The sequence below is a fragment of the Pongo pygmaeus genome, chromosome 23 (assembly GCF_028885625.2).
Source record: "Pongo pygmaeus isolate AG05252 chromosome 23, NHGRI_mPonPyg2-v2.0_pri, whole genome shotgun sequence".
Lineage (NCBI taxonomy): Eukaryota > Metazoa > Chordata > Mammalia > Primates > Hominidae > Pongo > Pongo pygmaeus.
This window is the reverse complement of record NC_085931.1, coordinates 53691827-53718131: the sequence shown is the minus strand read 5'-3', so window position 1 is coordinate 53718131 and position 26305 is coordinate 53691827.

Sequence of the window (26305 nt, the reverse complement as noted above, 5' to 3'; positions counted from 1 at the left end):
GGTCACAGGGTTGATGGGGTTTTTCAGCTCATGGGCAGTACCCACCTGCATCGTGGATTGAATCAGGCCCTGGGCTCTGAGCCAACGCAAACTCTTCCAGTGACTGCCAATGAGGTGGCAAGGGAGCCCACGTGACCCTGAGGGCCTGGCACACTCTCCATTGCCCAGGGATGCCAGCTCCAGCCTGCAGGGCCACCTCCAGACGAGGCACCGCTGGAGACGATGGATGGCATTCTCAGGGCCTCTTTGTGGAGAAAAATAGGAAACTATGATTATAAAATTAGGCATAAAAGTGAATATTAAGAGTAAATAGGGCCGGGCACGGTGGCTCACGCCTGTAATTCCAGCACTTTGGGAGGCCAAGACAGATCACCCGAGGTCGGGAGTATGAGACCAGACTGGACAACATGGCGAAACACTCTCTCTACGAAAAATACGAAAATTAGCCGGGTGTGGTGGCAGGCGCCTGTAGTCCCAGCTACTCAGGAGGCAGGACAATCGCTTGAACCCAGGAGGCAGAGGCTGCAGTGAGCCAAGATTGTACCACTGCACTCTAGCCTGGGCAACAGAGTGAGACTCCGTCTCAAAAAAAAAAAAAACAAAAGAAGAAGAAGAAGAGTAAATAGACCACGCACAGTGGCTCACAACTGTAATCCCAGCACTTTGGGAATCTGAGGTGGGAGGATCACTTGAGCCCAGGAGTTCAAGACCAGCCTGGCCACAGTGTGAGAGCTCATCTCTATTTTTAAAAAAGTAAATAAATCACAACAAACTGCAAAAATGTAAAAAGCCAATAAGCAGCATAAGCATAATAAGATCCAATAAATTAACATAATATTTCTCTTAGAGAACTGCCTGATGCACCCCTGAAGTACGTTGTGTTTGTCTGTTTTTTTGAGACAGAGTCTCGGTCTGTCACCCAGGCTGGAGTACAGTGGTGTGATCTCGGCTCACTGCAACCTCCGCCTCCCGGGTTCAAGCAATTCTCCTGCCTCAGCCTCCCAAGTAGCTAGCCGCCACCACGCCCAGCTGATTTTTGTATTTTTAGTAGAGACGGGATTTCACCATGTTGGCCAGGCTGGTCTCGAACTCCTGACCTCAGACGATCCACCCACCCCAGCCTCCCAAAGTATTGGGATTACAGGTGTGACATTGCGCCCAGCCAGTACTTTGTACTTTATGTTTCTCCCCTAAATACTCTCTGATCATCTTTTGAAAAGACAACAAGTTTTGTAATATCATTTTCCACTGAGAGAATAGAACAATAGCCGGGCGCGGTGGCTCACGCCTGTAATCTCAGCACTTTGGGAGGCCGAGGTGGGCGGATCACAAGGTCAAGAGATCGAGACCATCCTGGCTAACACAGTGAAACCCCGTCTCTACTAAAAAGATACAAAAAATCAGCAGGGCATGGTGGTGGGTGCCTGTAGTCCCAGCTACTCAGGAGGCTGAGGCAGGAGAATGGCATGAACGCAGGAAGTGGAGTTTGCAGTGAGCCGAGATCACGCCACTGCACTCCAGCCTGGGCGACAGAGCAAGACTCCGTCTCAAAAAAAAAAAAAAAAAAAAAGAAAGAAAGAATAGAAAAATAATTCAGCCTTTCCACTAGCGTTAGCGTGGTTGACCAAAAATTATTATTGGTCCAAAGGTAGCAAGTTATCTCAATCGATTCTTCACAGTCAGTTACAGATCCAACTCCTTCCCCCTTCTTACTACTGCACTTGACTAGTCTTAAAAACACAACAGAAGAAAAATGGCTGGGCACGGTGGCTCATGCCCGTAATCCTAGCACTTTGGGAGGCCGAGATGGGCGGATCATTTGAGGTCAAGAGTTCAAGACCAGCTTGACCAACATGGTGAAACCCTGTCTCTAATAAACATACAAAAAAATTAGCCAGGCATGGTGGCACATGCCTGTAATCCCAGCTACTTGGGAGGCTGAGGCTGGAGAATCACTTGAACCCAGGAGGTAGAGGTTGCAGTGAGCTAAGATCACACCACTGCACTCCAGCCTGGGTCACAGAGCAAGGCTCTGTCTCAAAAAAATAAAAAAGAAAAAAGAAAGAAAAGAAAATTATCATTATTGTTTTTTAAATATTGCGTCAGTATTTTCTTCTTTTTTTTTTTTTTTTTTTAACAGAGAAAGGGTCTCACTATGTTGCCCAGCCTGGTTTCAAACTCCTGGGTTCAAGCAATCCTCCTGCCTCGGCCTCCTAAAAGTGTTGGGATTACAAGCATGAGCCACTGCACCCGGCCATTGTATCAGTATTTCATCCCTCCATCCCTTTCTCCCTTCCTTCCTTCCTCCCTTCCTTTTTCTCAGTCTCTCCCTGTTACCCAGGCTGGAGTGCAATGGTGCGATCTCAGCTCACTGCCACCTCCACCTCCCAGGTTCAAGCCACTCTCCTGCCTCAGCCTCCTGAGTAGCTGGGATTACAGGTGCATGCCACAATGCCTGGCTAATTTTCATATTTTTAGCAGAGAGAAGATTTTGCCATGTTGGCCAGGCTGGTCTTGAACTCCTGACCTCAGGTGATCCTCCTGCCTTGGCCTCCCAAACTGCTGGGATTACAGGCTTGAGGCACCTGGCCAAGATGGTGAAACCCTGTCTCTACTAAAAATACCAAAAAATTAGCCGAGCTTGGTGGCACGCACCTGTAATCCCAGCTACTCGGGAGGCTGAGGCACAAGAATTGCTTGAACTTTGGAGGCGGAGGCTGCAGTGAGCTGAGACTGCACCACTTCACTCCAGCCTGGGTGACAGACAGACTCCAAGACTCCATCTCAGACAAAAAATAATAATAAAATAAGGAAGCCTGGGGATCTGGCATCTATGGGGACTCAAAGTCACAAAGTCCCTGTCCCTGGGGCCCATTGCCCAGCAGCCCCTGCAAGGGCCATACCAGTGTCAGGAGAGTCACTGGGATTCACAGACTTCTCTCAGACCCGAGAAACTTCTGCACCAAGCCCCACAGCGTGACTGGGGGAGAACTGGGCCAGGCAGGAAGTGGCCGGGGGAGCAGCTGGGGGAGCAGCTGGGGGAGCAGCTGGGAGAGCAGCCTCTCCAGGAAACTGTGGAGGCCCAGCAGCCTCCCCACTCCTCAGCTTCCCTTGCTGATGATGCTAATACAAGAAAAGAAAGTGAGAGGCAGTCAGCTCTCCCTGAGGACAAAACCACATTATCGAGGTGTGGCTGAGGTGGCCTTGGGTGGCACTGAGCAGGCTCAGGCCTAGAGACTGGTCCCCACCCATCAACATCTCAGAGACAGCTGGACCAGTGTTTGAGGCCGCACACCTGCATCCTTTCCCACAGAGAGGGTTTGGCCACAGCAGGCCACCCAGGGGCCACCTGGCGAGCCCTCACAGGCCCCGGCTTTCAGAAGATTCATTCAGAGGCAGAAATGTCCTTGAGGTTTGAGGTGAGGGCACCACCCTGTTCCATTCATGATGAGGCAGGGCATTCCCTAAGAGGCCTCCTCCCATCGGAAACAGAATCCTCGGCAGAAACACCAACCTTCTCACCTTTCAGGAACCAGGATGTTGGCCCGAACGAGGGCCCAGGCAGCCACGATGTGGGGTCCAAGACAGGGGTGGGACTGAATCCAACTGCATTTGACCCCAACAGAAGTAAACACCTCAGCCCCAGGGGTGTGGGCGGTCCCCTCTGGCCACGGGCCTTCCCCAGCCAGGCCTAGCCAAAAGCTATGGCCCTAGACATTGGGAGCAGGGCTGGGCCTCAGATCAGAGAAGGTCCCAGTGTCCCCAGGAACACTGCACAGCCCCTCTGGGTGAGGCCTCCCAAATTCCCCCAGTGTTGGGTGTCAGGGGAATAGAGACCCCCAGGTACGTACCTGTTTGCAGAAAAACAAGTGACCACTTCTGGGGGATTCTGGACTTGGTTTTGTGGGGGGTTTTTTTTGTTTTTTGTTTTTTGTTTTGAGTCAGAGTCTCGCTCGGTTGCCCAGGCTGGAGTGCAGTGGTGCTATCTCGACTCATTGCAACCTCCGTCTCCAGGGTTCAAGCGATTCTCCTGCCTCAGCTTCCCGAGTAGCTGGGATTATAGGCGCCTGCCACCACGCCTGGCTAATTTTTGTATTTTTAGTAGAGACGGGGTTTCACCATGTTGACCAGGCATGGATTACAGGCATGAGCCACTGAGCCTGTCCCATGGTTTTGTGGTTTTGTGAAGCTAAATTCCTCCACATTGAAAGAGGAGACAATTTTAACATGAGTTTGGAGGGGAAGAAAAAAACTTAAACATTTTTGGCCAGGTGAGGTGGCTCACGCCTGTAATCCCAGCACTTTGGGAGGCCAAGGCTGGTGGATCACTTGAGGTCAGGAGTTCAAGACCAGCCTGGCCAACATGGCGAAACCCCGTCTCTACTAAAAATACAAAAATTAGCTGGGCATGATGGCGCGTGCCTATAATCCCAGCTACTCAGGAGGCTACGGTAGGAGAATCACTTGAACCCAAGAGGCGGAGGTTGCAGGGAGCTGAGATCACGCCACTGCACCCCAGCCTGGGTGACAGAATCATAAAAAAAATTTTTTTTTTGAAAAAAAGAGGAGACATTGAACCCTGGCACGGTGGCTCACGCCAGTAATCCCAACACTTTGGGAGGCTTAGGTAGGAGGACCTCTTGAGACCATGAGTTTGAGACCAGTGATCCGGTGTGGATGAGGGGGTGCAGCAGGGGAGCTTAGAGTAAGTAAGAAAAGAAGAAATTGGGGCTGGGTGCAGTGGCTCATGTCTGTAATCCCAGCACTTTGGGAGGCTGAGGCGGGCGGATCACCTAAGGTGGGAAGTTCGAGACCACCCTGACCAACATGGAGAAACCCTGTCTCTAATAAAAATATAAAACTAGCCAGGCATGGTGGTGCATGCCTGTGATCCCAACTACTTGGGAGGCTGAGGCAGGAGAATCACTTGTACCCGGGAGGCGGAGGTTGCGGTGAGCCGAGATCGCGCCATTGCACTCTAGCCTGGGCAACAAGAGCGAAACTCCATCTCAAAAAAAAAAAAAAGAAAAGAAAAGAAGAAATTGGAGAAACTGTGCTGGGTGGCGTCCAGCCTCGTGAATCTCTTACAAAACCAACATTACTCACCAAATCTTTTGACGTGTTTTGTTTTGTCTATGGGAGTGGGGAGGAAGATGGGAGAAATGCTGAGGGCGGCCTCCAGGTGAGCAGGGGGGCAGACGCTGCCATGGGGGTCTTGCTAGACTCCGTGCTGCTGCACAAGGAAACTATTGCCGAGGGTGGGCAGGGATGCAGCATCGGAGACCGCCCGAAGCAGCACCGCTAACACCCACGGCACCCGCTCCCCACCTCCTGGCTTCCTCCTGTTCCCCTCTAGACGGCTTTCTAGCAGGGGAGCAGGGATGCTGACCCTTCCAGCTCCCTCTGCCTGAGCCTCTGAGTGCTGACTCGAGGTTAACTAAAATCCCAGGAAAAGACTCTTGATTGGCACTGGTCAGGGCCTGCCCCCTGACCAATTAAGAGTGGCCAAGCAGTGATGTCACATAACAATGGTTGCTCCTGGGGGTGTCCCACAGTTGCAGGGCAGTTCGGGGAGGGGTGGGGAGGGTTCAGGACAGGCAGAATAGCAGAGGGAGGAGCGCAGCACTGCCCAAGGGACTTTGCGTCTCTGCACCCCGCAAAGTATATTTATCTTCAACTCACAGATGAGGAGTCCACGGCCAGAGAGGGTCTGTGATGACAGCTGCTGAATGGAGGAGTCATGAGTGCCAGTGCCCGGACTCACCTCCTGCAGCACTGCCTGGCCTTGGATCCTGCCTATTCTAGGTGCTCACGTCTTCTTGCAAGATTTTTTTTTTTTTTTTTTTTTTTTTTTGAGACAGACTTTCACTCTTGTCGCCCAGGCTGGAGTGTAATGACGGGATCTTGGCTCACTGCAACCTCCACCTCCCGGGTTCAAGTGATTCTCCTGCCTCAGCCTCCCAAGTAGCTGGGATTACAGGTGCCCGCCACCACGCCCGGCTAATTTTTTTGTCTTTTTAGTAGAGACGGTTTCGCCATGTTGGCCAGGCTGGTCTCAAACTCCTGACCTCAGGTGATCCTCCCGCCTTAGCCTCCCAAAGTGCTGGGATTACAGGTGTGAGCCACTGCACCTGGCCTGTCCTTGCCAGATCTTAAGGCCTTGAAGGCAGAAACCACGCTGGATCTTTTCTCCCATCCCCAGAGCTCGTTTCTCTAGGCTGGATCTGGGTAGTCCCTGGCTGCTACCAAGGGGTCCTCTGAAGAGTCTGCAGTGACGGAGAAGGAGCCACAAACCCATTTGTCACCTAAATTTCCCAAACCTGCAATGTCAGAGTGGCCCTGATGATTCACAGAAATCTCTCTATGTTCTTTTATTTTTTGTTTTTGTTTTTAGAGACATATCTCACTCTGTCACCCAGGCTAGAGAGCAGTGGTGTGATAACGGCTCACTGCAACCTCGAACTCCTGGGCTCAAGTAATCCTCCCAACTCAGCCTTCAGAGTAGCTGTGACTACAGGCGTGCATCATCATACCCGGCTTTTTAGATTTTTTTTGTAGAGACAGGGTCTCATTATGTTGCCCAGGCTGGTCTCAATCTCCTGGCCTCCAGTGATCCTCTCGCCTCCCAAAGTGCTGGAATTACAGGCGTGAGCCCGACTTAGCCCCATGTTCTTAACAATCCTTACATCCTCAGGGTCTGAGCGTGAGCCCCAGGACTGCACCAGCCAGCTGCGGTGTTTGCAACTGCGGTGTTTTCATCTGATTTGCCAGTTAAAGTCTCCATGTGTTAAATTTGCATTTCCCTTGTTATTACGGTATTAGGTTTTATTCCCAATACTCAGAGCTAGAATACGTGGCTCAAAGTGATCCACGGAGGCATGCAGGAGTCACGTGATCCCACCACGTGGAATGATCTTGTAAACATAAACAAGGGGCAGGGGAGCCATGCAAATGCAGAGAGGGTACCCTGCCAGCTAATCCGCAGGTGCAACTGGAAAGACCAAGCAGGCAGGACAGTCAGGAGCCTGACTGGACAAGCAGGACAGCAGGGACTGACTGGCCCCCACCTAACCCCAGCTCCTGGCAGTGACCGTGATGCAGCTGTGAGTGCAGAAGAGGCCAGGAGCTCTTTTTTTTTTTTTTTTTTTTTTTTCTTTTGAGACAGAGTCTCGCTCTGTCGCCCAGGCTGGAGTACAATGGCGCGATCTCGGCTCACTGCAATCTCTGCCTCCTGGGTTCAAGTGATTCTCCTGCCTCAGCCTCCGGAGTAGCTGGGATTACAGGCATGTGCCACCACGCCTGGGTAATTTTTGTATTTTTAGTAGAGACAGGGTTTCACCATGTTGGTCAGGCTGGTCTCGAACTCCTGATCTCATAATCCACCTGCATTGGACCCCCAAAGTGCTGGGATTACAGGCGTGAGACACCATGCCCGGCCAGGAGCTCTTTTTCGCAGTGGGCGCTTTGTCTTCTCTAAATCCATAGGGTTTGTTTATTTGTTTGTTTTCCAGAACAAGCAAAAAATAATTATTTGCAGCAGAAAATGGATTAATTTTTAGACTAAAGGCAGAGATGTCCAAATTATAGAGACACCATTCAATGTCCCCTTCCCTCTGGCAATAAAAGAGAAACAGGTCACACTGTGCTGAGAAGGCAGGAAAACCTGCTTGTTGTGACTGAATTATGTCCCTCCAGACCCACTGGCTGAAACCCTAACTCCCAGTACCTTAGAATAGGACTGTATTTGGGGACAGGGTAAAGGGGTATTTAACTTCAAATAAGGTCATATGGGTGGGTATTTAAGTTTTTTAAAAAAGGCCATACTAGCCTTATGAGAAGAGCATAGGCTGGGCGTGGTGGCTTACTCCTGTAGTCCCAGCACTTTGAGAGGCCAAGGCAGGCATATCACTTGAGCCCTGGAGTTTGAGACCAGCCTGGGCAACATGGCAAGACCTCATCTCTACAAAAAAATACGAAAATTAGGGCTGGGCGCGGTGGCTCACGCCTGTAATACCAGCACTTTGGGAGGCCAAGGCGGGTAGATCACCTGAGGTCAAAAGTTCGAGACCAGCTTAGCCAACATGGTGAAACCCTGTCTTTACTAAAAATACAAAAATTAGCCAGGCGTTGTAGCAGGTGCCTGTAGTCCCAGCTAGTTGGGAGGCTGAGGCATGAGAATTGCTTGAACCGGGGAGGCAGAGGTTGCAGTGAGCCAAGATTGCACCACTGCACTCCAGCCTGGGCAACAGAGTGAGACTCCATCTCAAAAAAGGAAAAAAAAATTAGCTGGGCACTGTGGCGTGTGCCTGTAGTCCCTGCTACTAGGGGAGCTAAGGCGAGAGGGGCTTGAGCCTGGAAGGTCAACGCTGCAGTGAGTGAAGATTGCAACACTGCACTCCAGCATGGGTGACAGAGCGAGAACCTGTCCCCACAAGAAAAGAAGAAGAAGGGATGAGGACATAAACACACACAGGGGGAAGACAGCACGAAGACTGGGGAAGGAGAAGGTGGCCACCTGTAAGTCAAGGACAGAGGCCTCAAAAGACACCAACCCCACTGACACCTTGATCTTAGACTTCGGGCCTCTAGAGTTGTGAGAAAATAAATTTCTATTGTCACCGTGGTGCACACCTGTAGTCCCAGCTACTCAGGAGACTGAGGCAGGAGGATCGCTTGAGCCCGGGAGTTTGAGGCTGTAGGGCTGTATGATCGCATTTATGAATACCCCCACCGCCCTCCTGCCTGGCAAAACAGTAACACTCTGTCGCTTTAAAAAATAAATAAATAAATAAATAAATAAAAATTAAAGTAAACTGTTGTTTAATCTACCCAGTCTGTGGTATTTTGTTACGTCAGCCTAAGCTGACTCATACAGTGCCCCAGAGTTCATGTCAGATATTATGTTCAGAAAGTATGATGTTCTATTAGCAAATTTTTTTTTTTTTTTTTTGAGATGGAGTTTCGCTCTTGTTGCCCAGGCTGGAGTGCAATGGTGTGACCTCGGCTCACTGCAACCTCTGCCTCCCAGGTTCAAGCAATTCTCTTGCCTCAGCCTTCCGAGTAGCTGGGATTACAGACATGCACCACCACGCCCGGCTAATTTTTGTGTTTTATAGTAGAGACGGGGTTTCTCCACGTTGGTCAGGCTGGTCTCGAACTCCCGACCTCAGGTGATCCACCTGTCTCGGCCTCCCAAAGTGCTGAGATTACAGGCGTGAGCCACCACGCCCTGCAGCAAATTTTCTTTTTGAGACAGGGTCTTGCTATGTTGCCCAGGCCGGTCTCGAACTCCTGGACTCAAGCAATCCTCCTGCTTCAGCTTCCCAAAGTGCTGGGATTTGCCAGGTGTGGTGGCTCACGCCTGTAATCCCAGCACTTTGGGAGGTTGAGGCAAGTGGATCACCTGAGGTCAGGAGTTCGAGACCAGCCTGGTCAACATAGTGAAACCCCGTCTCTACTAAAAATACAAAAAAAAATTAGCTGGCCATGGTGGTGGGGCAGGCACCTGTATTCCTATCTACTTGCAAGGCTGAGGCAGGGGGATCACTTGAACCCAGGAGGCGGAGGTTAAGATCGCACCACTGCACTCCAGCCTGGGCAACAGCACAAGACTCTATCGCAAAAAAAAGAAGAAAAAAAAAAAAAAGAAAGTCATCAGTCCAAAGTGCTGGGATTACAGCTATGAGCCACAGTGCCCAGCCCAATGACTAGCAATATTTTGACATTTGGACAAAGCTACCGATGTCTTGGCTCTCGGCCCCTGTGCAGAGCAGGAGCGAGGGAGGAATGTTTGATGACTTTGTTCTGCTTATCACTGAGCACCCAAGCTCAGGGAAGGGCTGTGCATGCGTGTGTGTGCACGTATGTGTGTTTATTCATGGCCCTGCAAATCAGGAGCCCAGGCCATATGGCCCCTCCAGCACGAGTGCTGCTTCTCGACTTGACCAGGCTGAGGATCAAGTCAATGATTTTTTTTTTTGAGACAGAGTTTTGCTCTTGTCGCCCAGGCTGGAGTGCAATGGTGAGATCTTGGCTCCTAGGTTCAAGTGATTCTCCTGCCTCAGTCTCCCGAGTAGCTGGGATTACAGGTGCCCGCCACCATGCCCGGCTAATTTTTGTATTTTTAGTTTTTGTTGTTTTGTTGTTGTTGTTTGTTTGTTTTGAGACAGAGTCTTGCTCTGTCACCAGGTTGCAGTGCAGTGGCGCGATCTCGGCTCACTGCAACCTCCGACTCCCCAGTTCAAGTGATTATCCTGCCTAAGCCTCCCAAGTAGCTGGGATTACAGGCACACAGCACCACACTCAGCTAATTTTTTTGTAATTTTAGTACAGACAAGGTTTCACCATGTTGGCCAGGATGATCTCGATCTCCTGACCGCGTGATACACCCGCCTCAGCCTCCCAGAGTGCTGGGATTACAGGCATGAGCCACCACACCCGGCCTTCTTTTTGTATTTTTGGTAGAGACAGGGTTTCGCCATGTTGGCCAGGCTGGTCTTGAACTCCTGACCTCAGGTGATCCACCCACCTCGGACTCCCAGAGTGCTGGGATTACAGGCGTGAGCCGTCGCCAGCCATTTTTAGCTACATCTAAATGCTGTGCCAGAGAAAGAACCTTCTCCAAAGCCAAATGTCACCAGAGAGAGGCTTAAAACTCGGCTAGCCAGGGACATGCCCAGGTCAAGAGGGTGACGTGCTGCTGGTGTGTCTCCGGGACCACACCATGGGCAGCCTCCTGAGGAAACATCACCAGCTTCTGAGGCCAGGTTTTGCCCGAACACCCATAAGGGTCCCGTCTTAGCCCATCTGGGCAGGTGTGACAAATACCCCAGGACCAGGAGGCTTTGAAACAACAGACACTTCGTTCTCAAAGTTCTAGAGGCCGGAAAGTCCAGAAGTCAAGGCACTGGCAGATTCTGTGTCCCGTTCAGAGTTAGTCATTCTATTTATTTATTTATTTTTAGGCCAGGCACGGTGGCTCACGCCTGTAATCCCAACACTTTGGGAGGCCTAGGCGGGTGGATCACCTGAGGTTGGGAGTTCGAGACCAGCCTGACCAACACGAAGAAAACCCATCTCTACTAAAAATACAAAATTAGCCAGGCGTGGTGCCACATGCCTGTAATCCCAGCTACTCAGGAAGCTGAGGGAGAATTGCTTGAACCTGGGAGGCGGAGGTTGCGGTGAGCTGAGATCACACCATTGCACTCCAGCCTGGGCAAGAGCGAAACTGTCTCAAAAAAAAAAAAAATTAGCCGGGCATGTTGGTGGACATGTGTAATCCCAGCTACTTGGGAGGCTGAGACATGAGAATCGCTTGAACCCAGGAGGCAGAGGGTGCAATGAGCTGAGATCATGCCACTGCACTCCAGCCTGGGCAACAGAGCAAGACTCCATCTCAAAAAAAAAAAAAAAAAAAAAATTAGCTGGACGTGGTGGCCTACACCTGTAACTCTAGCTACTCAGGAGGCCGAGGTGAGAGAATCACTTGAACCCAGGAGGTGGAGGTTTCTGTGAGCCGAGATCACTCCATTGCACTCCAGCCTGGGTGACAAAGCAAGACTCCATCTCAAAATAAAATAAAATAAAAAATAAAAATAAAAATTTTTTTAGAGACAGGGTCTTGCTCTGTCCAGAGTGGCAGAAACAGAAACTTTCCTGGGCCTTCCTGTAGCAGGCAGCTGTCAGGGCCTGGGGGACACAGAAATTCTCCCTGGAATTCTTCCTGAACCCCAAAGGTACTTTGATAACAGCCGGGGTCCACTCCTTGACTTCTTCCTCGCTCTTAGAAAAGTCCTCCATCAGAACCAGGCACGGTGCCTCGTGCCTGCAATCCCAGCATTTTGGGAGGCCAAGGTGGGCAAATCGCTTGAGCCCAGGAGTTCAAGACCAGCCTGAGTAACATAGTAAGACCTCATCTCCACAAAAAAATCAAAAAAATTAGCCAGGCGTGGTGGCATGTGCCTGTAGTCCCAGCTACTTGGAAGGCTGAGGCGGGAATTTCACCTGAGCCCGGGAGGTTGAGGCTGCAGTGAGCCGTGATTGCAACACTGCACTCTAGCCAGGGCAACAGAGGGAGACGCTGTTTCAAAAAAAATGTAAAGAAAAAAGAAAAAACCCTAAAAATGCCCTATCAGTCCAGAACCCCCGAGCCATGTGTCATGGGGCTGTGGCTGATTTTTAATCTGCTGGTCTTGTGTGTTTGCAGAGGGACTTTGCCAGAACTGGAGTAATTTGGTTAAGGCCGAAGCTGAGTGGACACAGACAGCTTGTCCTGGGTCCTGGGAGGGTGACAGGAGGAGGCTGCAGGTTCCCAAAACCACAGCCCTCACAGCTGGAAGGGACTGGGAGAGACCCCCTCCCTGCACAGCCCCCAGTAACCAGTGTGTCACCCAAGCCTGGGAGGGAAGGATGATTACTCTTCCTAGTTTACAGACGAGGAAACTGAGGCTCTGAATGGTCCACGGTCTCACAGAGAATGAGCACCTGAAAGATGCTAACCAGGCCTGTTGGAGTCCACAGCCTCATCTGCCTCTCGGGACAGGTGCTGCCACTGAACGAGGTGGCTGAGCTGATCCGGGGTGCCCTCTCCCCAATACCCCTTTCCCATGGGTCCCTCACATGCCAGGAAGCTCCCTTTCCAGAGCCAGCCTTTGGAGTCCGGCAAAGGATCTGCCCAGGTCACTTCCTGGGGACTTGCCTTAGCTGACCCCCCAGCTGGACAGCAGGGAGGGGGCTTGGGAAATGTCGAGGAGGAGGACCACGGGGTTGGGGGGGTCTTCACGGCGTCTGCCCCCTCCTCACTTCCCCTTCCAGCCTGGCCCTGGCCTTTCCGCCCCACCTTCTGCTCCCCATGGGCACCCAGGGACAGATGTGGCCTGTTAGTGCTATCCGAGAGCTGTGGGGGATGCCTGTCACCTGTGTCCATGACTCAAGGGACAATTCAAAGTCCTCTCTCAGCTCCCAAAAGGCTGACCCCACCCTGGGCAGCACTGTCCTTTGTCCTGCTTTCCTGGGGGAACCACTTGTAAGTTGATTTGGGGACTCGTCCTAGCTCCAGATTGTTTTGCTTTATTTCAAATAACAGGTCAAGGCAGCTTGAACGGGGGCGTGAGAGGAAGTCAGAGGCAATCCTGGGGCAGCAGCCCTGCAGGGTGGCCCCCCACCCTGAGGTCTCCCACAGACTGGCTAGGTTTCAGAGCCATCTGAGGACACGGCTGGGACAGGCCCCCACCCCTCGTCACCTGGCCTTGCATTGTGTTTCAGCGTCTGGTGTGGGGGTGTTCCATGGACAGATACGAAGTCTCACAGTTTCCTAACAGGAAACACGGGGCGTGGAGGCCTCCTTCAGGTCCCAGTCCACTGGGGTTAAGAAGAAGGGCTTGGGGTCAGGCGCAGTGGTTCATGCTTGTAATCCCAGCACTTTGGGAGGCCAAGGCAGGCAGATCATTTGAGGTCAGGAGTTCGAGACCAGCCTGACCAACATGGTGAAACCATGTCTCTACTAAAATTACAAAAAGAATTAGCCAGGCGTGGCCAGGCGCGGTGGCTCACACCTGTAATACTAGCACTTTGGGAGGCAGAGGCAGGCAGATCACGAGATCAGGAGTTCAAGACCAGCACGGCCAACGTGGTGAAACCCCGTCTCTGCTAAAAATTCAAAAATTAGCAGGGCGTAGCCAGGCATGGTGGCTCACGCCTGTAATTCCAGCACTTTGGGAAGCCAAGGTGGGTGGATCACTTGAGGTCAGGGGTTCGAGACCAGCCTGGCCAACATGGTGAAACTGACTCTACTAAAAATACAAAAATTAGCTGGGCATGGTGGCATGCGCCTGTAATCCCAGCTACTCAGGAGGCTGAGGCAGGAGAATCACTTGAACACGGGAGGCGGAGGCTGCAGTGAGCCAAGATCGTGCCACTGCACTCCAGCCTGGGCAACAGAGCAAGACTCTGTCTCAAAAGAAAAAAAAGAAGAAGAATGGCTTGGCCCTTGGCTTCCACACAGAGCCTTGGGGTCCCAGCACCCTGCTCCCCAGCCCCACCCTGGACCCCAAGGCCTTGCAGCCCCATTGCCTCCCGGGCCACGCAGCCCAGGCCCCAAGTCATCGCCTATGAATGGAGATAGCACCCCGCCCACCTGGCCACACAGGGAGAGGGCAAAACGACCTGGTCATCATACTCCCCCAGTGTCACCTTCCTGGTTTCCCCTCCCAGAGACTCCTCCACTCATTGAACGAACACAGAGGCCTTGGCCTTGGCAGGGAGCCAGTCCCTGTGGGTGGGCAGCGCCGACAGCCATCACTGGGAGTGGGGTAGGAGGGGGGTACAGGGATCACTGAGCAGAGTGGCAAGGGGCCAGCTCTCTGGGCAACTGGCTGAAGTCAGCAGTCACTGGTCATGGGCCTACACCCTCGAGAGGCCTGGCCGGGTCTGTGCCCACCCTCTGATGGGGGCAGTTGGGCACCAGGGGAGACCACCCCAGTTAGACAGACACAATGGGACATACTCCTCTTCCCAAAGAGAGACGACAAGCTTTCTCGAGAGAAGGGCTGGATGCAACACGGGCAGGAACACGGACGGGGCAGGAACACAGGCCGGATATTCACCACTGGCCCTTGCCTGAGGCCATCTCTACATGGGGGACCCAAACGTGATAACCACGGTGAAGGCTTGGGGTCGCCCTTGAGCTGTACAAGAAGATCCTGTTTCATCTTAAGAACAACTCGGCCAAGGCCAGGTGCGGTGGCTCACGCCTGTAATCCCAGCACTTTGGGAGGCCTAGGCGGGCAGATCACCTGAGTTCAGGAGTTCGAGACCAGCCTGGCCAACATGGTGAAACCCCGTGTCTATTAAGATACGAAAATTAGCCGGGCGTGGTAGTGTGCACCTGTAATCCCAGCTACTCGGGAGGGTGAGGCAGGAGAATCGCTTGAACCTGGGAGGCAGAGGTTGCAGTGAGCCGAGTTTGTGCCACTGCACTCCAGCCTGGGTGACAGAGCGAGACTCCATCAAAAAAAAAAAAAACCAACTCTATGAAGCCCACACTGTAAGGAAGCACAGAAGTAGCAAAGGCTTTGCTGAGTATTGGGAACCTACCCTGGGCAACAAGCTCAGACCTGCCTGGGAAGGAGCTGTGCCCAGCAATGATGCAATGATGCTTTATTTATTTATTTATTTATTTTTTTTGAAAGGCATGTGCCACCACACCTGGCTAATTTTCTATTTTTAGTAGAGACAGGGGTTCTCCATGTTGGCCAGGCTGGTCTCGAACTCCTGACCTCAGGTGATCCACCCGCCTCAGCCTCCCAAAGTGCTGGTATTACAGGTGTGAGCCACCGCGCCCAGCCAGTGATGCTTATTTTTTCTGCCAGTGGTGAGGCTGGGAACACAGGGACCATAGGAGTGGGAACAGCCAGCCTGAGGACAGACAGTAGTGCAGGGGCCCCCCCACCTGGCATGGGAGGTTAAGAGCCAGCCGCCGGGCCTACGTGGCTGGGAGGGTGGATCTGTAGCTGCCAGGAGAGGGTGGTGCCCCTGGAGAGGCTGCAGAATGTCCTCTTCGAGTCCCTGAGCCTGCATCCTGCAGGCTGCAAAGTGCAGTCGCCTGGAGTGGCCGGTGCCGACTGGGATAATAACCAAGTGCTTCTCATTGCTGCGAGGGCATCTCTCTTTCCCATCCCAACAAAGAGGCCAGGCCTCCGGCTTGCTGGTCTCTGGGAAAGCAGACAGAGCGGGCAACCAGATCACAGCCTCCCTGGCCAGCACCCACACACCCTGGGGTGGCGGAAACTGGGGCTCCCTGAGAGCATTAGACTGGGGCAAGCAGGAGGGCAGTGGGTTAGAGGCAGGTGCAGGCGGAGAGGAGGGGTTGGCAGCCTCCCCACCTAAGCCTCGGAAGGGATGAGGCCCCTCCTAGCCTCAGATGGTAGGACCCTGGGAAAGTGGCTGCAGGGGAGCCCAGGACAGGCAAACCCTGGAGACAGGGGTCCCAGGGAAACTCCTTACAAAATGTATAAAATTAATCAGGGGCTGGGTGCAGTGCTCATACCTGTCATCCCAGCACTTTGGGAGGCTGAGGCAGGCAAATCACTTGAGGTTAGGAGTTCGAGACCAGCCTGGTCAACATGGCGAAACCCTGTCTCTACTAAAAACACAAAAATTAGCTGGGTGTGGTGATGGGCGCCTGTAATTGAAGCTACTCGGTAGGCTGAGGAAGGAGAATCGCTTTAACCGAGAGGCGGAGGTTGCAGTGAGCTGAGATTGCGCCACTGCACTCCAGCCTGGGTGACAAGAGTGAGACTCCATCTCCCAAAAAAAAAAAAAAAAAAAGAGTAATCAGGGAAGAGGAGGGAAAAACGGAAACAAGCCAAGCTTGCAAGCTACTCAGCATGAACTGTGAGAGCAGCCTGCTCTCTGACCAGCTGCCTCACAGCCATGCAGTGCCTGTGGCCTCAGAATCACACAGACCCTGTCGCAGGATGCTAACACCCCTTAACTGCTCTGTAGACAGCCACTACAGAGCAGTTGAAATGTTCACTTTTGCATTTGAGATATTCTTTCAGGTCCTGCATCTGGATGAAACTACTGATGCCAGCTAGTCTGAAAGATCCCACAAAGAACTGACTCACAAAAAAAAAAAAAAAAAAAAAGCCATTTCCACATCCTGACGAATTCATCTCCCTGCCCCCACCAATCAATGACTCCAGTTTTCCAACCCCTTGACTTCTTTATAGGATCCCCATAAAAGCCCCAGCCTGGAACTCCTCTGGAGGTGGATGTGAGGGTCTCCTCCCAATTCCTCGCTCTGTGCTCTGCAATCATTAAACTCTTTCTTTGCTGCAAACCCTGCTGTCTCAGTGTCCTGGTCTGCTACTGAGCAACGGGCATGCAAACATGTTGGTCCTATGACACCAGCCTTAGCCAAACCCTAGGCCCAGGAGAGTCACACCCTAGAGGTCTAGACAAGAAGAGTGTCAGCAGGGACCACTTTGCATTGTAGACTACAGGCCCAGCTAATTTTTGTACTGTTAGTAGAGATGGGGTTTCACCATGTTGGCCAGGTTGGTCTCTGGTCTCGAACCCCTGACCTCAGGTGACCCGCCCGCCTTAGCCTCCCAAAGTGCTGGAGTTACAGGCCAGGAAGTTCCTTTTAATGAGTATGATAAAATATTTACATCTTGTTTTTTTGAAAATGCTATATTTAAGCTTTGTTCTTAAAAGACTGTTTTCCTTGGTACACATTACAAATTAATAGTTATTTTCTCTCCACATTTTGGAAATATTATTCCACTGTCTTCCAGCTTCCATTGTCATTGAAAGCCTCCTTATTGTCCTCTACGTTTGGTGGTTTTGTGTTTTTGTTTTGTTTTGTTTTTTTAAATTGGTCAGGCGTGATGGCTCATGCCTGTAATCCCAGCACTTTGGGAGGCTGAGGCTGGCGGATCGCGAGGTCAGGAGTTCAAGACCAGCCTGGCCAACATGGTGAAACCCGTCTCTACTAAAAAATACAAACATTAGCCAGACATGGTGGTGTGTGCCTGTAATCCCACCTACTCAGGAGGCTGAGGCAGGAGAACTGCTTGAACCTGGGAGGCAGAGGTTGCAGTGAGACGAGATCACGCCACTGCACTCTAGCCTGGGCAACAGAGCAAGACTCCATCTCAAGACTCCAGCTGCGGTGGCTCATGCCTGTAATCCCAACACTTTGGGAGGCCAAGGCTGGCAGATTGCTTGAGTTCAGGAATTTGAGGGTGGGCAGCCTGGGCAATGTGGTGAAACCCCGTTGTCACCGGTGGAGGTTCTTGGCATCTTCAACAAAGAATTGGACAAAATGCACAAACAAAGCAAGGAAGGAATAAAGGGATTTATTGAGAATGAAAATACACTCTGCAGTGTGGGAGCTGGCCTGAGCATAGGGGCTCAAGGGCCCCATTACAGAATTTTTGGGAATTTAAATACCCTCTAGGGGATTCCATTGTTTACTTAGGGTATGCCCTATGTAAATGAAGATGATGAAGTAAAGTTATAAGGTTATTTACTTGGCCTGTGCCCTGTGGAGAGGATACTTCCTGTCATAGCTGAAATGTGAATTGGCCTTATGTGCCCTGCCTCCGGACCCTATTTTCCTGCCTCATCATCTCTCTAAAAGTACAAAAGAATTAGCCAGACGTGGTGGCACGTGCCTGTAGTCCCAGCTACCGGGGAGGCTGAAGTGGGAGGACTGCTTGAACCCTGGAGGCAGAGGCTGCAGTAAGTGGAAATCATGCCACTGTACACCAGCCTGGGCGACAGAGCCTGTCTCAAAAAAAAAAGTCTCCCGTTCATCACGCTGCCATGATCTGCAGCTTTCCAAAAGCATACCTAGGTTTAGATTCTTTTTATTTATCCTGCTCAATATATGTTGTGACTCTGTTTATAGATTCCTGACTTGCACCATTTCTAGAAAATTCTCAGTCATTAGAGGTTTTTTTTGTTTGTTTTGTTTTTGAGATGGCGTCTTGCTCTATTGCCCAGGCTGGAGTGCAATGGTGAGATCTCTGCTCACCGCAACCTCCGCCTCCCAGGTTCAAGCGATTCTCCTGCCTCAGCCTCCCGAGTAGCTGGGATTACAGGCACCTGCCACCAAGCCTGGCTAATTTTTGTATTTTTAGTAGAGATGGGGTTTCACCATATTGGCCAGGCTGGTCTCGAACTCCTGACCTTGTGATCCGCCTGCCTCAGCCTCCCAAAGTGCTGAGATTACAGGCATGAGCCACCACCTCCAGCAGCTTTTTTTTTTTTTTTTTTTTTTTTTTGGAGAGGGAGTTTAGCTCTTGTTGCCTAAGGTTCAAGCAATTCTCCTGCCCCAACCTCCCAAGTAGCTGGGATTACAGGCATGTGCCACTACACTGGCTACTTTTGGATTTTTATTTTTTATTTTTTGAGACCGTGTCTCCCTCTGTTGCTCAGGCTGGAGTGCAGTGGTGCGATCTCAGCCCACTACAACCTCTGCCTCCGGGGTTCGAGCGATTCTCCTGCCCCAGCCTCCCAAGTAGCTGGGATTACAGACGCCTGCTACCAGGCTGGTTAATTTTTTTATTTTTAGTAGAGATGGGGTTTCACCATGCTGGCCAGAATGGTCTCAAACTCCTGACCTCAGGCGATCCGCCTGCCTCAGCCTCCCAAAAAATGCTGGTATTACAGGCGTGAGCCACCACACCCGGCCATTAGCTCTTTATTTGCTGCTTCTCCTCCCTCAACTCCCGGGACTCAAGATTAGACTCTGTGAATGTCCCCTGGTGGGTGGTGGGCAGGTCTAGACAAACCTGTCCCCAAAGTCTGAGGAAGCTAAGAGGCTGAAAAAAGAGGCTGACAAATCTGGCTTCTCAGAAAAAACATTTAATAGGGCCTTATGAACAGAAGCCATGTCTGTGTGTAAGGCAGCAAGACAAGAGGTGGATCCCCACACTCTCACTCCCAGACCCAGGGCTTACATAGCCTGGGAAAGGGTGAGTCAGAGGGACGAGCAGGCCACTTGAGGTACCTTAACATTAAGGTTGTTTGACCTTAGGGCAGGATTTACAGTAAGTGTGTGCTCTTACACAAGGAACAATAGAGAAACTGGAAATCTTTTTGGTTTTGAGTCGAAGTCTCACTTTGTCGCCCCGGCTGGAGTGCAGTGACATGATCTCGGCTCGCTGCAACCTCTGCCACCCGGTTTCAAGGGATTCTCCTGCCTCAGCCTCCTGAGTAGCAGGCACAGCCCACCATGCCCGGCTTATTTTTGTATTTTTAGTAGAGACGGGGTTTCGCCATGTTGCCCAGGCTGGTGTCCAACTCCTGACCTCAGGTGATCCACCTGCCTCGGCCTCCCAAATTAAAGGTTCTCCTGTCGGTTCAAACCCTGAGAGCGTGCCAACAGACAACACGAGGCAACGTGGAGCAACAGGCTGTTTTAATGAGCGATTACATGCAGGCGGGCTGAGGCCTAAAATGGCGTCAGCACCAAATGAAGACGGAGCAGGGGTTTTATACTCTCCTGTAAACAGGAAGTGTCCCAGTCTGACGTGACTGCTACATAGTACCCGGAAGGCCTCCCTCTCGATCTTCAGCGAGTATGTCTCTTCCGGCCAGGGTAGGTGTTTTCCTCCTGGCTTTCTTCCTGCTTCTGCCATGCTGCTGGCGCAAGTAGCCTTGCGCCTTGGGACTGGGCCTGAGAAGGGAGGAGTTACCCATCCCTTCAAGCTTTCAGGCCCCGGGGAGAATCACCAAAGTGCTGGGATTACAGGGGTGAGCTACCGCGCCTGGCCAAACTGGAAATCTTAGAGGCCTCCCAGAACTGGGATTATTCAGAAGTCAACATGGCAGATTAGCGTCTAAGATGGAGCTGCTTTGACAGCCTCGACCTCCCCAGCTCAAGCGATCCTCCCACTGGGACTACAGGCATGCACCACCATGCCCGTCTAATTTTTTATTTTATTTTTAAATTTTATTTATTTATCTTTTTTGAGATGGAGTCTTGCTCTGTTGCCCAGGCTGGAGTGCAGTGGCGCAATCTCGGCTCACTGCAACCTCCGCCTCCCAGGTTTAAGCAATTCTCCTGCCTCAGCCTCTGGAGTAGCTGGGACTACAGGTGCCCGCCGCCACGCCCGGCTAATTTTTTGTATTTTAATACAGACGGGGTTTCACCATGTTGGTCAGGATGGTCTCGATCTCCTGACCTCGTGATCCGCCCGCCTTGGCCTCCCAAAGTGCTGGGATTACAGGCGTGAGTCACCGCGCCCGGCCTTTATTTTTTAATTTTTTTAGAGACAAAGTCTCACTGTGTTGCTCAGGCTGGTCTCAAACTTCTGGCCTCAAGTGATCCTCCCGCCCGGCCTCCCAAAGTGCAGGGATAACAGGCATCAGCCAGGGCGCCCAGCGTCTGTGTCTCTTTATTGCTATTAATATTTCACCCTCTTTCTTTCTCCACGTCCTCCCCGCCACTTCCTGGCTTCCCTCTCATGCTCCAGGCCTTGCCAGGGCCCCACCCAGCCTCCAGGGATGTTCCAAGGCCCAGCCTGCCAGGCTGAAGTGAGTGTTCTCTGGGTTCAGCTGAGATCAGCTGGAATCTCCCCCAAAGTAATTTCCTAGGTAACTTTAGGGCAAACAGAGGCCAAACAATGGAAAGAATAGAGGCCCCTAGAGGGAGAGGCCAAAGGGGCCGCCATGGGCTGTCCCCGGGGCTGGGCCTGGGCTCTGCTCCAAATGCCTGCCCTCCTCCCCACCAGAGCCTTCCTGCCTCAGGCTCTGAAGATTCAATCACTAGGGGGCCCCCAGAGGCTCTTTCTCCCCACTCACACACACTACTGATCCCCTGGCGGGGAAGGTGAAAGGGTGCAGGTTGGGGGCAGGGCTGGACACCCCCCACCCCCGCCACAGACAAAACTGAAGAATGAAGTGTCTGTCCTCTGGGGGTAGGGGTTGGAACCCATGACAGAGGGTGCTCAGGCCCCCAGCCCAGTCCAAGTCCAGTCTGAATGTCCCCTGCCCCAGGCCTCACAGCTTTTCAATCTCCTGCCATCCAGGATGGCCACTGCTGGGCCTGCAGGGTCCTCCCAGGACCCTAGGAGAGAGAGGATGCTTTGACCCACACAGCACTTCGTTACCGAGGACATGCAGGAGCCCCTACCCAGAGCGCGAGGGCCAGCAGACCCAAGGGGACCAATCCGAGTCCAGATCGGGGATTTTGCTACCTTGCACCCAGCTGATTGGCTCAAGGAGAACCAAACAGAACCCAGAGTTGGGATTTTGCAAACAAAATGCAGAAGAGAACTTTGTCTTCCCACTCCCACGGAGAGCTAGTCTGTCAAAAACAGAGATGAGGAGCGGACAGGAAGAGAGTGGTGGGCGCATTGGAGCACTAGGCTTGGGGAGTTCCTGCTTGTCCGAATATTCGGTTTGGAATCTTGGCAATTCCACAAGCCAGTGAATCCTCTTTGTGGCTGAGTGAATGTCAAGTGGATTTCTGAAATTTGCAACTAAGAGAATCCTCATTAACTCAGTGTTCAAGGATATTTACACCTGGAAACAAAACAAACAGCAAAAACCCCATCACCCTGGGCTCCAGGCCATGCGAGCTTCTCAGGAGAGTGGTCTACACCTGCTATCTCTCCTGCCGAGGTCTGATCTCTCCGTGCTGCCCACTGAAACCGCCCCCACCACTACCCCTACAAGGAGGAAAAAGACCTACGAGTCCCCGAGCCTGAGGGACACACTCAGCCATCATCTTCCTAAACCCTGCCGGGGCCTGATGCTGCCCGATACTCTCCTCTCCCTCAAGATTCTGTCCTGTCTCTCACTCCTTCTCTTCCTCTCCTCTGGGGGCCTCGGAGGCCAATCACAACCACCTACATCCTTGTCACTGAGCCAGCCCTCTGCCTGGAGGTTGCTCAAGGCACCTTAGTACGACATGTCAAAATCAAACTCACCATCTTTCCCTGCATGGCTGCTCCTACCCCCCCACCTTTGTACAAGATGTTCCCTCTGCCCAGTGTGCCCTCGCCACCCTGATCCACTATAAACCAATTGCCTTTCCGGCTTCCGGACTCCCTGGCATCAGCCCACCCCCTGCAAAGCTTATTGCCCAAGATGGAAGAGCCAGGTAGGGGGAGGGTCTGAGTTGTGACATCCCCATTGAAGGAAATCAAAATATCACACCCCAAAATATGACTACCTGCTATAATGAGCATTTGAATTAAAAACCCTTAGGCCGGGTGCCCTGGCTCACGCCTGTAATCTCACCATTTTGGGAGGCTGAGGCAGGTGGATCAACTGAGGTCAGGAGTTCAAGACCAGCCTGACCAAGATGGTAAAAACCCCCATCTCTACTAAAAATACAAAAATTAGCCGAGTGGCCGGGCGCGGTGGCTCACACCTGTAATACCAGCACTTTGGGAGGCCGAGGCGGGCAGATCACAAGGTCAGGAGATCGCGAACATCCTGGCTAACACGGTGAAACCCCGTCTCTACTAAAAAAATACAAAAAAATTAGCTGGGCATGGTGGTGGGCGCCTGTAGTCCCAGCTACTCGGGAGGCTGAGGCAAGAGAATGGCGTGAACCCAGGAGGCGGAGCTTGCAGTGAGCGGAGATCAAGCCACTGCACTCCAGCCTGGGCGACTGAGCGAGACTCTGTCTCAAAAAAAAAAAAAAAAAAAATTAGCTGAGGGTGGTGGCCCAGGCCTGTAATCTCAGCTACTCCGGAGGCTGAGGCAGGAGAATCACTTGAACCCCGGAGATGGAGGTTGCAGTGAGCTGAGATCATGCCATTGCACTCCAACCTGGCAACAAAACTGAAACTCCGTCTCAAAAAAATAAAAATAAAAATAATGGCCGGGCGCAATGGCTCACACCTGTAATCCCAGCTCTTTGGGAGGCTGAGGCAGGCGGATCACAAGGTCAGGAGATCGAGACCATCCTGGCTAATACGGTGAAACCCCGTCTCTACTAAAAATGCAAAAAATTATCCGGGTGAGGTGATGGGCGCCTGTAGTCACAGCTACTGGGGGGCTGAGGCGGAAGAATGGCGTGAACCCGGGGCTTGCAGTGAGCCAAGATGCACCACTGCACTCCAGACTGGGCGATAGAGCGAGACTCATAATAAATAAATAAATAAATAAATAAATAAATAAAATTAACAACCCTGAGAGATCGGCAATGCAGGAAGAGACTTTTCCCCCGGTCTACCTAAAGATGGGACTCACCCGCCAAGAACAGCTGTTCTTTTTGTCATGCGTGTCCCTGTTAAGAGACCACCAAACAGGCTTTTGTGTGAGCAACAAGGCTGTTTATTTCATATTTCGCCTGGATGCAGGCGGGCTGAGTCCGAAAAGAGAGTCAGCAAAGGGTGTTGGGATTATCATTAGTTCTTACAGGTTTTGGGATAGGCGGTGGAGTTCGGAGCAATGTTTTGCGGGCAGGGGTGGATCTCACAAAGTACATTCTCAAGGGTGGGGAGAATTACAAAGAAACTTCTTAAGGGTGGGGGAGATTATAAAGAACCTTCTTAAGGGTGGGGAGATTACAAAGTACGTTGATCAGTTAGGGCAGGGCACAAACAAACCACAATGGTGGAATGTCAGCAGTTAAGGCTATTTTCACTTCTTTTGTGAATCTTCAGTTGCTTCAGGCCATCTGGATGTATACCTGCAGGTCACAGGGGATATGATGGCTTAGCTTGGGCTCAGAGGCCTGACATTTTTCCCTCCCTGTTATGTCATTATCCAAAAATGCAGCCACACCTGAACAGATTCTTTTTTTTTTTTTTTTTTTGAGACCGAGTCTCGCCCTGTCGCCCAGGCTGGAGTGCAATGGCTCCATCTCAGCGTACTGCAACTTCAACCTCTCGGGTTCAAGCGATTCTCCTACCTCAGCCTCCTGAGTAGCTGGGATTACAGGCACATGCCACCACGGCTGACTAATTTTTGTATTTTTAGTAGAGACGGGGTTTCACCATGTTGGCCAGGCTGGTCTCGAACTCCTGACCTCGTGATCTGCCTGCCTCGGCCTCCCAAAGTGCTGGGATTACAGGCGTGAGCCACCTCGCCCGCCCCCTGAACACATTCTTTCCAAGACAATGACTGTCTCCAGGGGTCGTTTAAATTCCAAAGAGAACGATTTAGAAATTAATCTCTGAGGCCGGGCTCGGTGCCTATAATCCCAGCACTTTGGGAGGCTGAGGTGGGCGGATCACGAGGTCAGACTATCGAGACCATCCTGGCCAACATGGTGAAACTCCATCTCTACTAATATGCAAAAAAAAAAAAAAAAAAAAAAAGTTAATATTTGTTCCCCATTTAATCCTTCTCCCTGGCAGTCATTTATTGCCCCACAACAGAATTCCTCTCTTCTCCTTCCTTGCCCTGGTTTACCAGGATCTAAGCCCCCATTCTTTCTGCAACCTCAAGGTGGTTGGGAAGTTTCTGCACCGCGTTGGGAGGTTGGGTCTTCATTGTGAGGGCTCGCATGCATGCACCCCTGATGAACCTGTGTGCCTTTTGTGCTGTGAATCAATCTGCCTCACATCAGTGATTACAGCTCAACCCCCTAACTCCAATCCCTTTATCTGTGGACCGGGAACAGTAACCAGCTCACCTGCTTCAAGGGTTGAACTAAGCTCAAGTGAGGACTAGACGTCTACCTGAATGTCTCACACGTGGGGAGCCTGGTCCGTTTTAAGAGACCAAAAAGGGGGTTGAAACTGTTAACAGGATTGGCTGGGCGTGGTGGCTCAAGCCTGTAGTCCCAGCACTTTGGGAGCCGAGGCGGGTGGATCACAAGGTCAGGAGATCTAGACCATCCTGGCTAACACGGTGAAACCCCGTCTCTACTAAAAAATACAAAAAATTAGCCGGGCCTGGTGGTGAGCGCCTGTAGTCCCAGCTACTCAGGAGTCTGAGGCAGGAGAATGGTGTGAACCTGGGAGGCGGAGCTTGCAGTGAGCCAAGATCGCGCCACTGCACTCCAGCCTGGACGACAGAGGAGACTCCGTCTCAAGAAAAAAAAAAAAAAAAGAAACTGTTTACAGGAAAGGGGTCCCGATCCAGACACAAGAGAGGGTTCTTGGATCTCCCGGAAGAAAGAATTCAGGGTGAGTCCATAAAGTGAAAGCAAGTTTATTGAGAAAGTAAAGGAGCTGAGCACAATGGCTCATGCCTGTAATCCCTGCACTTTAGGAGGCTGTGGCTGGCAGATCACTTGAGGTCAGGAGTTCAAGACCAGCCTGGCCAACATGGTGAAACCACGTTCTAGTGAAAATACAAAAAAGAGCCGGGCATGGTGATGCGCGCTTGTAATCCCAGCTACCCAGGAGGCTGAGGCAGGAGAACTGCTTGAACCTGGGAGGCAGAGGTTGCAGTGAGCCGAGATCTCTCCACTGCACTCTAGCCTGGGGCAACAGAGTGAGACTCCTCAAGAAAAAAAAAAAACAGTAAAGGAATAAAGAATGGCTACTCCATAGACAGAGCAGCCCCAAGGGCTGCTGGTTGCCCATTTGTATGTTTTTCTTTCTTTCTTTTTTTGAGACAGAGTCTCACTCTGCTGCCCAGGCTGGAGTGCAATGGTGTGATCTCAGATCACTGCAGCCTCCGCCTCCCGGGTTCAAGCGATTCTCCTGCCTCAGCTTCCCGAGTAGCTGGGACTACAGGCGCCTGCCACCACACCTGGCTAAGTTTTGTATTTTTAGTAAAGATGGGGTTTCACCATTTTGGCCAGACTGGTCTCGAACTCCTGACCACAAGTGATCCACCAGCCTCGGCCTTCCAAAGTGCTGGGATTATAGGCATGAGC